This window comes from Protopterus annectens, chromosome 5.part0 (genome assembly GCF_019279795.1).
Source record: "Protopterus annectens isolate FY-2018-M chromosome 5.part0, PAN1.0, whole genome shotgun sequence".
NCBI lineage: Eukaryota > Metazoa > Chordata > Ceratodontiformes > Protopteridae > Protopterus > Protopterus annectens.
Window position 1 is genome coordinate 1869654933 of NC_056735.1, and position 12025 is coordinate 1869666957.

Sequence of the window (12025 nt, forward strand, 5' to 3'; positions counted from 1 at the left end):
TTGCATAGGCTTTACTCGGTTGGAGTCATTTGTTTCTTGTCATCTGTAATAAAACAGATCTAGAGGTATTTTTCATAGTGTGGCCCGGAAGCAGGAGTTGATAAATAGCGTTATTTATTCATTGAATTTTCTGATTACCAAAGGCCAGAAGAGTAATAAAGTGGAGAGATGACAGTGCAGAAACTAGCAGGCTATAATAAGAAACAGTACATCATTTCCTTACAAGGTTACTCATATAGTATGTGACAAGGCAGACTCACAATGCTTCCTTACAAGGTGACGCATACAGTATGTGACAAGGCAGACTCACAATACTTCCAAAATCTGGTAGAAATTAAGACATGTTAAGTGTAATAAAGTAATTATAATAGGCACACATTGCAAAGTTGAACTGCAGGAGTTAGGAAACCATGGAAAATGCCCTTGCTTCTGCCAGAGTGTGTATTGGAGCTCGATGCCATTTCGGAATCCAGGGACAGATAGAACAGATTTTGTTTCAGAACTAGAGGTACCAATAGGATGCTTGGAATTGTATACCAGATTCCAGAGTGCAACATTCCCCAACAAGTATACCCCCCCACACACCAGACCAGTTAGTACATATTTCTGGAGAGTATATCTTTTCAGGGCTGAAGCAAAAAATACTGAAATGGCAGGATGAAGCAAAAAGTTCTTTTAGCCAACTAGACAATGTAAAAAAAAGAATATATATATATATATATATATATATATATATATATATATATATATATATATGGGTCTACTTCATATGATCGACAGACCATTTGATCGAAATTCATTTGATCGACAGCTCATTTGGTCGACAACCAGTATTCAAGGCACTTAACAGGGATTTGCCCCCCTCCCCAATGTTGTGCAACCCTGGAGTTGTTATATTTAGTTAGGGGGGTGTGGGGGGCACAGCCCCCAACATTGGTGGGTGTGGGGGGGCAAGCCCCCCACCTATTTTCGTTTAAAAGCATGAAAATACAAGAAAAACTACACATTTTAAACATGCCCTCCACACCCCTGTAACTATATATAACAAGTCCAGGGTCGCACAGCATTGGGGAAGGGGGCAAATCTCTAAGTGCCTTGAATACTGGTTGTCGACCAAATGAGCTTTTGACCAAATGGGTGTCGATCAAATAGTCTGTCGATCATATGAAGTAGACCCATATATATATATATATATATATGTGTGTGTGTGTGTGTGTTTATGTGTGTGTGTGTGTGTGTGTGTGTGTGTGTGTGTGTGTGTGTTCTTGTGTGTTCTTGTGTGTGTGTGATAAGTAATTTGGTCTTTTGTAAAGTGCTTGCTTTGACATACATGGGGTATATATATTTATGGTCTTGCGCATAAGTTCCTCTGAGCTCATCTTAAAGAATGCTTATGTCCCTGAATTTATGAAATAATCCAGCAAGTGGCTTCTAGTAATTTAAAATGTAAATTTAGAAAGAAGCTTTCAGACCAGCTGCTAGATTAGATGAAGCAGGTTTGAGAAGGCTGCAATGCCTGAGAGGGTGACAGAATAGGTAGGGCTCTTGGGTAAAGGGAGTTGTTTTGCTGAGACAAATGCACATATGCAGTAGTTCACTTTTAAAACAAATGAAATAAATATGCTAAGGACTTGACAACCCAATGAATTACAGAGGAGAAAAGCAGACGCTAGCTCCCAGTGGACTGTCTGTGGCTGGCAGCTGTGGGTCTGATCAGAAATGCATACTTTCCTTGATCACTCTGACTAACGAAAACAGGATAAGGATGCACCATCAAAACAGCAGACATGAATTTGGCCAGCCTATGGTGGAGACTTTTTTTTTTTAATTTTCAGCAGCTTTACCATCTACATCCCCCAGTGATTAACTGATCCAGTCATTCTCCCAGTTATACCTGTCATAGCACCCCAATTATCCCTTAGGGTTCTCCCTCCTTTCTGGGCGAGCTACGCTTTTGATGACCAGACTTACTACCAGAGTGGTTGGAGACAGGAGTTGAGCAGCAGGAGGCCATAGTGGGGAGTTTCCATGTATTGTACTCACCAGGTTGTTCCCATATGTCAGACATGCAATGGATGCAGATCCTAATTACATTACTGCCTCCATACCCTCACTGATGTCTTACAAAGTGCAGCAATGGCTCCATATAAACTAGAACCACAATCATCTGCTTCATAGTCAGGGCTACAGTCTTTGCTCCATTGGAACTGGCTAACAGGAGGTGATGATTTATCATGTTTTGTTCACTTAAAGTGCTCCAGTTGCTGTTTATTTCATGTCACTTTTCCTTTTTTTAATTTCTCCAAATCTTTTGGCTTTCTAATATTATGACAGGAGTGGACCCCATTCCTAGGTCAAAGTATTATAAAAGTTCATGAAATTAGTATTATTTCAATCTTTGATGTCAGCCAGAAGTACTCTATGCAGCACCTGCAATGTGCCCAGTAATGATTCCTTCTGCAATTCGTATAGAGTTACATGTACTGGTAACTTATCTAAATACGCTTGTAAATTATTTTTTATAAGACCTGTTGCTCCTACTACTATTGGAACTGTCTTTGTATCTTTCTTCCCCATTTCTCTCATTTCTGCTTGCAAATACTGATACTTTGTGCCTCTCTGTGCGCAAGACACTGTAGTCATTGGGTGTGGCAATTTGAATGATCAATGCTACTTTTGTCTTCTTTTCATGGACCACTATATCTGGTTTTCTATCATCTGTCTTTTGAACTGTTGGTAATGGGTGATCCCATATGATGTAGACTTCATCATTTTCTATGATGCTTTGTGGCTCATGTTTCCAGTGTTTTTCAGCTACTTCAATACCATAATGTTTTCACAATCCCCAGTGCAACAGTCTTGGCACATTATTATGCCTTTCAGTATATAGTCTCTTCTGCCATTAGTATGTTACAACCAGCAACGAGGTGTGCAACTGTTTCAAATTTGGTTTTACAAAACCTACATTTGGCTGTTTCTCCCACATGTTCAGTGGATTTTGTAAACCAGCGTAAATGTAGCCCACTATCTTGGGCCGCCAATATTAACCTTTCATCTCTTGGTTTGAATCCACCTCTCCTTAACCATTCCGGCATTTGATCCAGATCAACATGAGGTTCTTTCAGAAGTTTTCTATACTTGTAACTATATTTGTGCATTTTCTACATTTCTTGCCTTCTCATCTGATCCTTCACCTTATATTCTTTCTTTCGTTTTTCAGCACATTAAGGTGCTGCCTGCTTTTTTTATCTTGGTTTGAGTTCCATCCCTGCTTGACACTGATATGCTTCTGCTGGACTAAGCAGGGAAGTCATCTTAGATTTATTCTCCTCATGTTTCAAAACTTTCACTACATGTGGGTCTTGTGAGGTCAGCAGATATGTGTGCAGTCCCACGATTGCATATCTGTACATGTGGTTTCCCTCTGTGGTGTTGGAAGATAACTGTGATGTTGACCACTGTTCTAACCAGTGCTGTTATCATGTTTTGCAAGTTACAGAGTTTATGCTTGAGAGAGGCAAAGCCTTTGTGTATGACACATATATAACCTGTGCCATACCTCTCAGCTGTCCTTCATTTTGACTCAAATTTTAGCTCAATTCCTCTTAATCCTTCTTAAAACTAGTGACCTTTGGAGAAAATATGGTGAATTACACTTACTGACAATAATTAGATTTATAAATTCTTTTACTTCAGAAAATGTATACTAATTGACATTCTCTTATTATGTCAATGTCTCTGGTTAACAGCACTCTTATTTTGAAAGTGTTCCTAATTGTCCCTGATTATTTTTGGATTTTCCCTGCTGGTGTTGAGATTTGTCCCTGTCTCAATGAGGGTCATGACCTGTGCTACAGCTGAAGATCTCTCCTTCAACTAAGTTTTTGGAAGAGGAGAGACAGAGCAGATGGGGGTCAGTAGTGAGCAAATAAAGGTCCAATTTTGAGGACGCAAGAGCTGCTACATTATAAAAGCGGGGAAACATGGAGGATGTAGTACCCATCAAGAAAAGTCTATTGATGAGATTGAAGGCAGGGCTATCAGTTATGTGGCACCATATCCTACTCAGTTTAGAAAACAATGGCTTACAGCCATTGGGCCTCTTAATGATGGTGGAGATACATGGTGGAAGAAGATGAATGAAAACATGTATGGTCATGTTGGGTAGTAACAAATTAGACATTAGCACATTTTCTGTGGCATTCCCAAAGACGTTGTCTAGGTCTCTTGATGTTCTTCTTGTTTATAAATAGTTTACCTGGATAATATTTGTATGTCAACAACATCCTGGTACTAAAATCTAGCAAAATTACCAAAGTTATGCAGCTTCTTTATAACTAGCTACTGTCGACAGTTTGAGAATTAACTGTCCTAGGACTGCAGCCATGGTCTTTAGAGCTCTACAATACCTTCACACATATCCACAGTGACTGCTTTAAAACAGGCCATCAGTCAGACACACTTGGGTCTGGCTATACCAAAACCGCTTTCTACTTTTATACTAATAACCGAATGGACAAAGTCCTAGGCAAAGTAAAATATGCACACAAATTCTCCAGTCTCTTAACAAAGGAAGCTAGAAGGATAATCTCAATAAATACAAATAAATACCCAGTATAAACAATGTCTTACCAATACTATTATGGCCCTTAACTGCACCTATAACACGACTGGGTCCAAACTAACTGAAAATTAGATTGCTTGCTTCATCTCTCCATGCAGGAGATGGGAATATTGCAACCAGTAGATTACTAAATGCATTATAGCAAGAGCTACTCTTCCCATAAATACTCGTAACATTCAGACTGCCATACTTCCTCCATTGCCCTTCTTCTACAAATAGACTTATGACAAACTCTTCTTCCTACTTGCTGTGGAAAAATTATCAAGAACCCCCCCCCCCCACACACACACACAGTTAGTGACACACTCCTTCAACTTATCCATAGGCTTGACAGAGTATCCTCCAAACATTTCCCCTGACTCCTGGAATTCTTTAATACAGTATGTAATGAATACCAGAGCCAACCATACTTCTCAACTGTCCCTAATTTTGAATCAAATTTTGCTGTGTTCCTCTTAATCCCTCCTAAAACTTGAGCCTTTTGAAGAAAAGGTGGTGAATTACACTTAATACATAGTGACAATAATTAGAGTTACAGACTTATTTTACTTCAGAAAATGCATGTTAATTCACATTCTCTTATTCTGTCAATATCTCCAGTTAATAGTACTAATATTGCAAGTGTTCCTGTTTGTCCCTGATTATTTCTGGATTTGTCCCTGATTTTGTGTAGATTTGCCCCTGATTGGTTGAGAGCCATGGAGCAAATTCCCAGTTTAGAAAATTACTAAGAGACCATCTCATAGAAGCTTACAAATGTACATGGTGCATAGCGTTATCAATAGCCGATGTCCTGGTTTGTTGAATGTTATTTTCTGTAGTACAGCACTAATTAATATTATATTGAGTTACTTCCAGACATTACCTATTTGTTTACGTCAGTATTTTGCTACTGGAATTCTCCTTCTATTTTTATGCAGTACAGGTAGTAATATGTGTTAGATAACTATGCTATTTCACAACATTGCTTCTTTATGTGATTTCTGACCTTAGCTGTTATGTACCTTTCATGTGTAATGTCTATATATATTGTTAGCTATCCATTTTATGCATACTTGATTCTGTTGTTAATTTTTAAATCTTTGTATGGCATCTGTCCAGGGATTTGGCTGAAAAGGGTTGTTTGGACTACCTCACGTTACTGTTTAACAAAACTACAAATAAATAAAGAAATAATGAAATGAATGGTGTCAGTAAACTGACATCGTTATTTACGAGGAAAAGATGTAGGAAGGGAACAAGGAAGTGTAGCCAGGTAGTCACGAAAGGTACTGAACCTGGCATTAAGAAAACTCTTAATCTTATAACAGTCTTTTGAAATTAGTTTACTACTTTTTTGGGGAGGGGTCCTGCCCAAACACTATGGAGAAACCCACTTATCAGCTTCTAAAATTATTTTAGGAGATCCCCCCTCATTTTTATAGGGAGCAGAGTTACTGTTTGTTTTATCATCTGAAGAAATGGAATTCTCTGTTTCCATTTTACTAATTATTTTGGAAATCAGTCATGCCCAAATAAATATAACCTTCTCTAATGAATCATGACCTGTTATATTTATAAAGAGATGATGCCAGGAATCTCTCTTAGCATTAGATCTTCTCTAGCCCACTCAGTTGCTTTTCGATTTCTTAAAAAAAATGTTTTCTTATTTTAATAATTTATAGTGGACCTGCTTTTACCTGCTTTTATGAGATGCTGTCAGTCTTCTGAAACCGTGTGAGTGTGGACCTTGATACATTTGTTCAGTGCCATGAAGACCAAATATCCCAGGACATTGGCTATTAAATGTGTCAGAATATAATGCCTTACATTTTGCTAGGGTAAAGAGTGTGGTACAGCTGGCCATATTCAGTACTTGTGGATCCTTATGAAGTATGGAGACTGTATCTTAACTGATACATTTTATATGAGATTTAAACATCCACTTCCAGGTATGTGATCTGGATAAATGGTTGCCTTCATAGGTAGAAAAGACCTGAGCTGCATGAATATCATACATACAGCTTGTAATTAACCCCATCAAGCTGCAACATCTTTATACATATACCACTGTGAGCGGACGTGATCACCTATACACATAGTAAGTCCAAGACTTGTTTATAAATGTGCCACTATAAATGATATAATCTCCACTAAGTAGAAATCCATTTATACATGTACTACACTAGCTGTGTATGACTGTCTATCAGAACAGCAGCAGAATGTTTCTAGAATGTTCTATAACTTTTAGATTATGTTCTTTGAAGCTTGCACACTACACTAATTATGTTGCTGGGTTGATTCTTATAATACAGAGAAGCCAAACAAGGGTTCATCAGTGTGTGTGCATGTATAGATGTACCAAGGGTAATTTTTATATCTTATCCAGGGTTAAATGTTAGGCAAGGAGCTTGGAGAAATATGCTGTCATGAGGTAAAGCTTTAAGGTTTACAGGAACATTTTCTGTCTCACATGTCCCTGGTGGTTCACCCTGATGTGGTTGTAGCTCTAGATGTTGGTTTAGTAAGTGAGGATGAATGATCTCAGCCATGTTTGTGATATTGCTATCTTGTCAAAAAAGAATGTCTGACCCACATTTCACTCTTGTAATGTTTACTTCTTTTTAACTTTGGTTAATTATTTCTATCATCGTAAAGTTTATGTACATCACAGAGTTTATCTTCACATGCTATGAATAGTATAACTTCATTTTTATCAAATGTATGTCTGAGAATTTGTAAAGAAGACTAAGGATATATAGTATTAATTAGCTTCATCATTTAGTCTTGGAATAGGTTCTCTCGGTGTCTATCCCTAAGTCACTTAAACCTGCAGTGTTTATGGGTCATAGAAATATTTTGGCATAGCAGGTTTACCTGGTCAGCCTATAAAAATTGATCATGATTTAGTACTGTATGCTAAAGTGTGCAAATACCTGTTTCCAGTGTAACATTATGATGTTTTACTTCATTTTCTGTAATTTGGCTGAAAAGGGTTATTTGGACTAGTTCACTCATCTAATTACCAAATTAATAAATCAAATCAATACAATTTATTGTCAGACACTGTATACTTACAAATCCCATAATGATTTTTAGGAAGCAGAATGGCATAAGCCTGGGGATAAACACACTATTCTCCAGATACAAAGCGAGATTCCCGGAAGGCAAGTTTTGTGTATTTGGAACTAAATCAGAAACTGATTTCTTTTGATAATTCAACCAAAGACTTGTGACAGAAGTGAGCTTGGAAATAAATATTAGTACTTGGCATAAAACAGAGTGAGAAATGTGCTGCACCGAGGTGAAGTAGATAGGGATGTAGGACGCGAAGTTGCAATATGCCTCCATGAAAGGTACAGAGCTTACCAGCAGTTGCAGACAGCTGGCTAGTATTTTCCAGGTGCCATATCAAAGACCAGAAATGGAGCTTCATGGAGATACTCAGACCTACTAAAACAGCACTGGCAAAAAATACACATAAATACACAAAATCATACTTGGAGGCTCTAAATAAAAACCTGCAAAAGCATCAGAGACCTCCAAAGCAGACACCCAAACAACCTGCACTTCCCGTCACAAACCAGACAACATATAAAACACAAAATCAGTGTGCCACACAATCACAGCCCTTAAGGCAAAATAACATACCTAACACACTAGTAATAGGTGACTCTATAGTCAGGCACACTGACGTTCCACTCACTAGGCTGGACAAGCAGAAGGTTACTGTTAGCTGCCTGTCGGGAGCCAGAATCCGCCACATAACACAAGCACTCAGGTCACTCCAGAACAAGTACAAATATGACTCTGTCATTGTTCATGTTGGTGTGAATGACCTGAGATGTACCTCCCTGGACTACATGAAAAGAGACATGAAAGAGCTCTCTGATCATGTAGCCCAGGCTGGTATGACCCTGACCCTGAGTAGCATCCTGCCTTCACCAAGAATGATACCTCAGTATAAAGAAAAAATGATCAATTTCAACAATTGGCTAAACTTCTGGTGTCATTCAAAAGGGATCCAGTGTCAGCCTGGGACGACATGCTTGACAAGCCACATTGCTTTGCAAGAGACGGCTTGCATCTGTCACCCCTAGGCTTTCGAATACTGGCCAAGGCTCTTGCTGCCCCCATAGTGCCTTTTTTAGGCAAGGCTCAAAAGTCAAACCCACCTCCGTAAACAGCACAATTAACAAAAAACTGAGGGTTATGCCACTCAATGCCAGGAGTTTAAATCTCAAAATGCAGGTGCTCGAAGCACTCCTCAGTATGGAGAACGTCGACATCTGTGCAGTAACTGAAACCTGGTTCAAGGCTCTAGAGAACACCCCAGCACTACCAGGCTACAACTCATACCACACGTTTCGGCCACAGAGAACGGACCGAAACACAAAAGGAGGGGGTTTATCCATATTCATCAAGGATACCTACACCTCCAGGTTAGTGGCACAGCATGATACCTTTGAGATCATCCATGTGCAACTAACATCGGGCAAATCTGCAGTGCAAATTGTGGCCTACTACAGATCACCCTCCATGACCCAGGACCACCACTCCACCTTTCTGGAGACATTGGAAAACATGAAGGTCCTACCAAACACCCCGATATTGGGCGATTTCAATTACCCTACCATTCACTGGGAAAACTACTCAAGTACAAATTCCCAGGCCCAGCGCTTCCTGGAATTCATCAACTCAAACGCCCTGGATCAACTGGTAAACTCCCCTACCAGAGTGAAAACATATTGGATCTGGTCATCACCAACATGGGTGACAGGTGTTCCACACCGGAGGTCAACCCGTCACTAATTAGATCAGACCATAAATTAATCACTCTGTATGTCCACACCACACCACCACCCCCAACTAAGGAAACCACAGTAAAAAACTTTTTTAAAGTAAACTTCACCTTACTTAAGACAGAGGTGGTAAGTTTCACAGCCCCCATGCTAAAGGATAACGCTGCCCAAGATGCAGAAACATTTATAAATGCACTCTATGAGCACCTACAAGGATGCATGGATCGTGCCATCCCTAGCAAAACCAAGACTCACTCCTCTAAGAGAAGGAAACCAGTTTGGTGGACCCCTGCAATAAACAGGCTATACAATAGAAGGAGGAAACTAGTTCAGAAAAAAAGCAAATCCCAAGAAGGAAAGACATCCCTGATCAGTATCAGTAAGAAACTGAGATCCCTCATGAAATCATCCAAGGCTAACTTCGAAAGAAAAATGGCCAAGGATTCAAAAGATAACCACAAAGCCTTCTTTAGCTATGTTAAGAATCTAAGTGGCAACTCGCAGATATGCACTAAACTAGTGCAAAATAGCAGAAAATGTACTGAACCTACTGATATTGCCAACATCCTGGCAGATAGATTCAGTGCAAACTTCACCCCCCCCCTCACCTCCAAAAGGGCCCACAACAATACCGGAAAAGTTTAGTGTCCCAAAAATCACAGACGCACAGGTAAAAACAGCCCTTTCAAAAGCCAAAAACACAGCGTCAATGGGACCAGATGGTGTACCAGGCTGCGTCTTGCATGAACTACAGAACGAACTAACCCCCCACCTAAACACACTGTTCAACCTCAGCCTCTCCACAGGCTATGTGCCCATAGAATGGCACACAGCAATGGTTATTCCTCTCCACAAAGGAGGGGCCACAACTGACCCTGGTAACTATTGCCCCATAAGACTGACTAGCCTGGTCTGCAAGGCTATGGAGAGCATCATCATGGAACTCATTAACAAAGACATTGGGAACCTCCAAACACTTGACCCGACCCAGTTCGGCTTTGTTAAGGGCAGATCATGCCTTCTAAACCTGGTTGACTTCTTTGAGACAGTCACCAAGGCCATAGACGAGGGAAAGGTGGTTCACACAGCCTACCTTGACCTCGCCAAGGCTTTCAACACCATTCCCCACTCGGGTATTACAGAAAAACTCACCAGCCTGAACATAAACCGCTACGTCACGATATGGGTTGCCAACTGGCTTACAGACAAAACTCACATTGTAAGAATAGCGGGCTCCAGGTCTGACTCTAAACCAGTCACAAGTAGTGTCCGTCAAGGCTTGGTCTTGGGACCCCTACTGTTTGGCATATACTTCTCAGAAGTACAGGCAAACACAGGAGGACTATGGCTAACCAAGTTCGCCGATGACTGCAAACTGGGAGCCATAATTGACTCTCTGGCTGACACAGACATCCTCCAAAAGGGCCTTACTGAGACGGACACCTGGTGTCAAAGTCATGGCCTCAAGCTAAATGCCAAAAAATGCAGTCATCCTGTTTGGGAAAAACAAAACACCCGCGAATTACCACATAGGTGGCAGCCCCCTTAATACAGAAGAGGTAATAAGAGATCTGAGGACCCAGGTAAATAGTAATCTCTCTTATGACAATCATATTGCCAAAGTAGTTAAGAAATCCTTCTATGTGGCCCATCTAATTACTAAAGGGTTTGCATCTAGAAATAAAGAAGTTATAGTGCCCCTCTGCTCATCACTCATTAGACCCATCATTGAGTACAATGCCCCATTTAGGATGTACTCACAAGACACTTCCAACAGCTGGAAAGACCACAAAAGTACTTCAACAAGAGGATTACTGGTCTCAAACATATGTCCTATGCAGCCCAACTGAAAAAACTCTGGTTGTACTCAGTGGCATATCGCTTACTCAGAGGTGATCTCTGCCTGACTTACAAAGCCATGTCCAACTCAGAATTGATGGACATGTTCCACCTAAAGAAATCCAAGTCACTGTGAACCACGCGCTCTAGTGAGCTAAACCTCGCCACAACAATAAATAGAACATGCTGGAGGGATATATTCCTGTCACAGAGACTCCCCATGCCTTGGAACAAAATTCCAAATTACATCAGGCAGAGCTCCTCACTAACACTCTTCAAGAGAAACCTTGACGAGTGGATGGGTAACAGAAAACACACTCCTGGGATCACTTCATTGGCGTTGCTTGACAGAGGATCATTTAATTAATCAATGGGGCGGCGAAAGCCGACACACTCTGACAGCTTATAAATGCCCTTAGGCAGATAGCCTTGTACCTACCTATGAACCTATGAACCTATAAGCTTAAACAACCTTCTTAGTGATGATTCCAGAGAGCTATAAACTGTGTAACAACTGGGTATATTTCTGCTTGCGTTAAATATATCTTATACACCTTCACTCCCCATTATGTAACAACAAAGAGATATGCTTAAACATATACAATTTCTTCCTGAAATGTTCAGTGCTTGTCCATGTAGTGTAACTTTTACTGCATGTCCTTATACTCAGTGGTGACATCATGGTTTGCTGTGAAAATTATGTCACAGCAGTGTTCCAGAACAAAAAATTTAGAAAGAAGAAAACAACAAATCCTAAAAAAATGCTGAAGAGATATAGCAC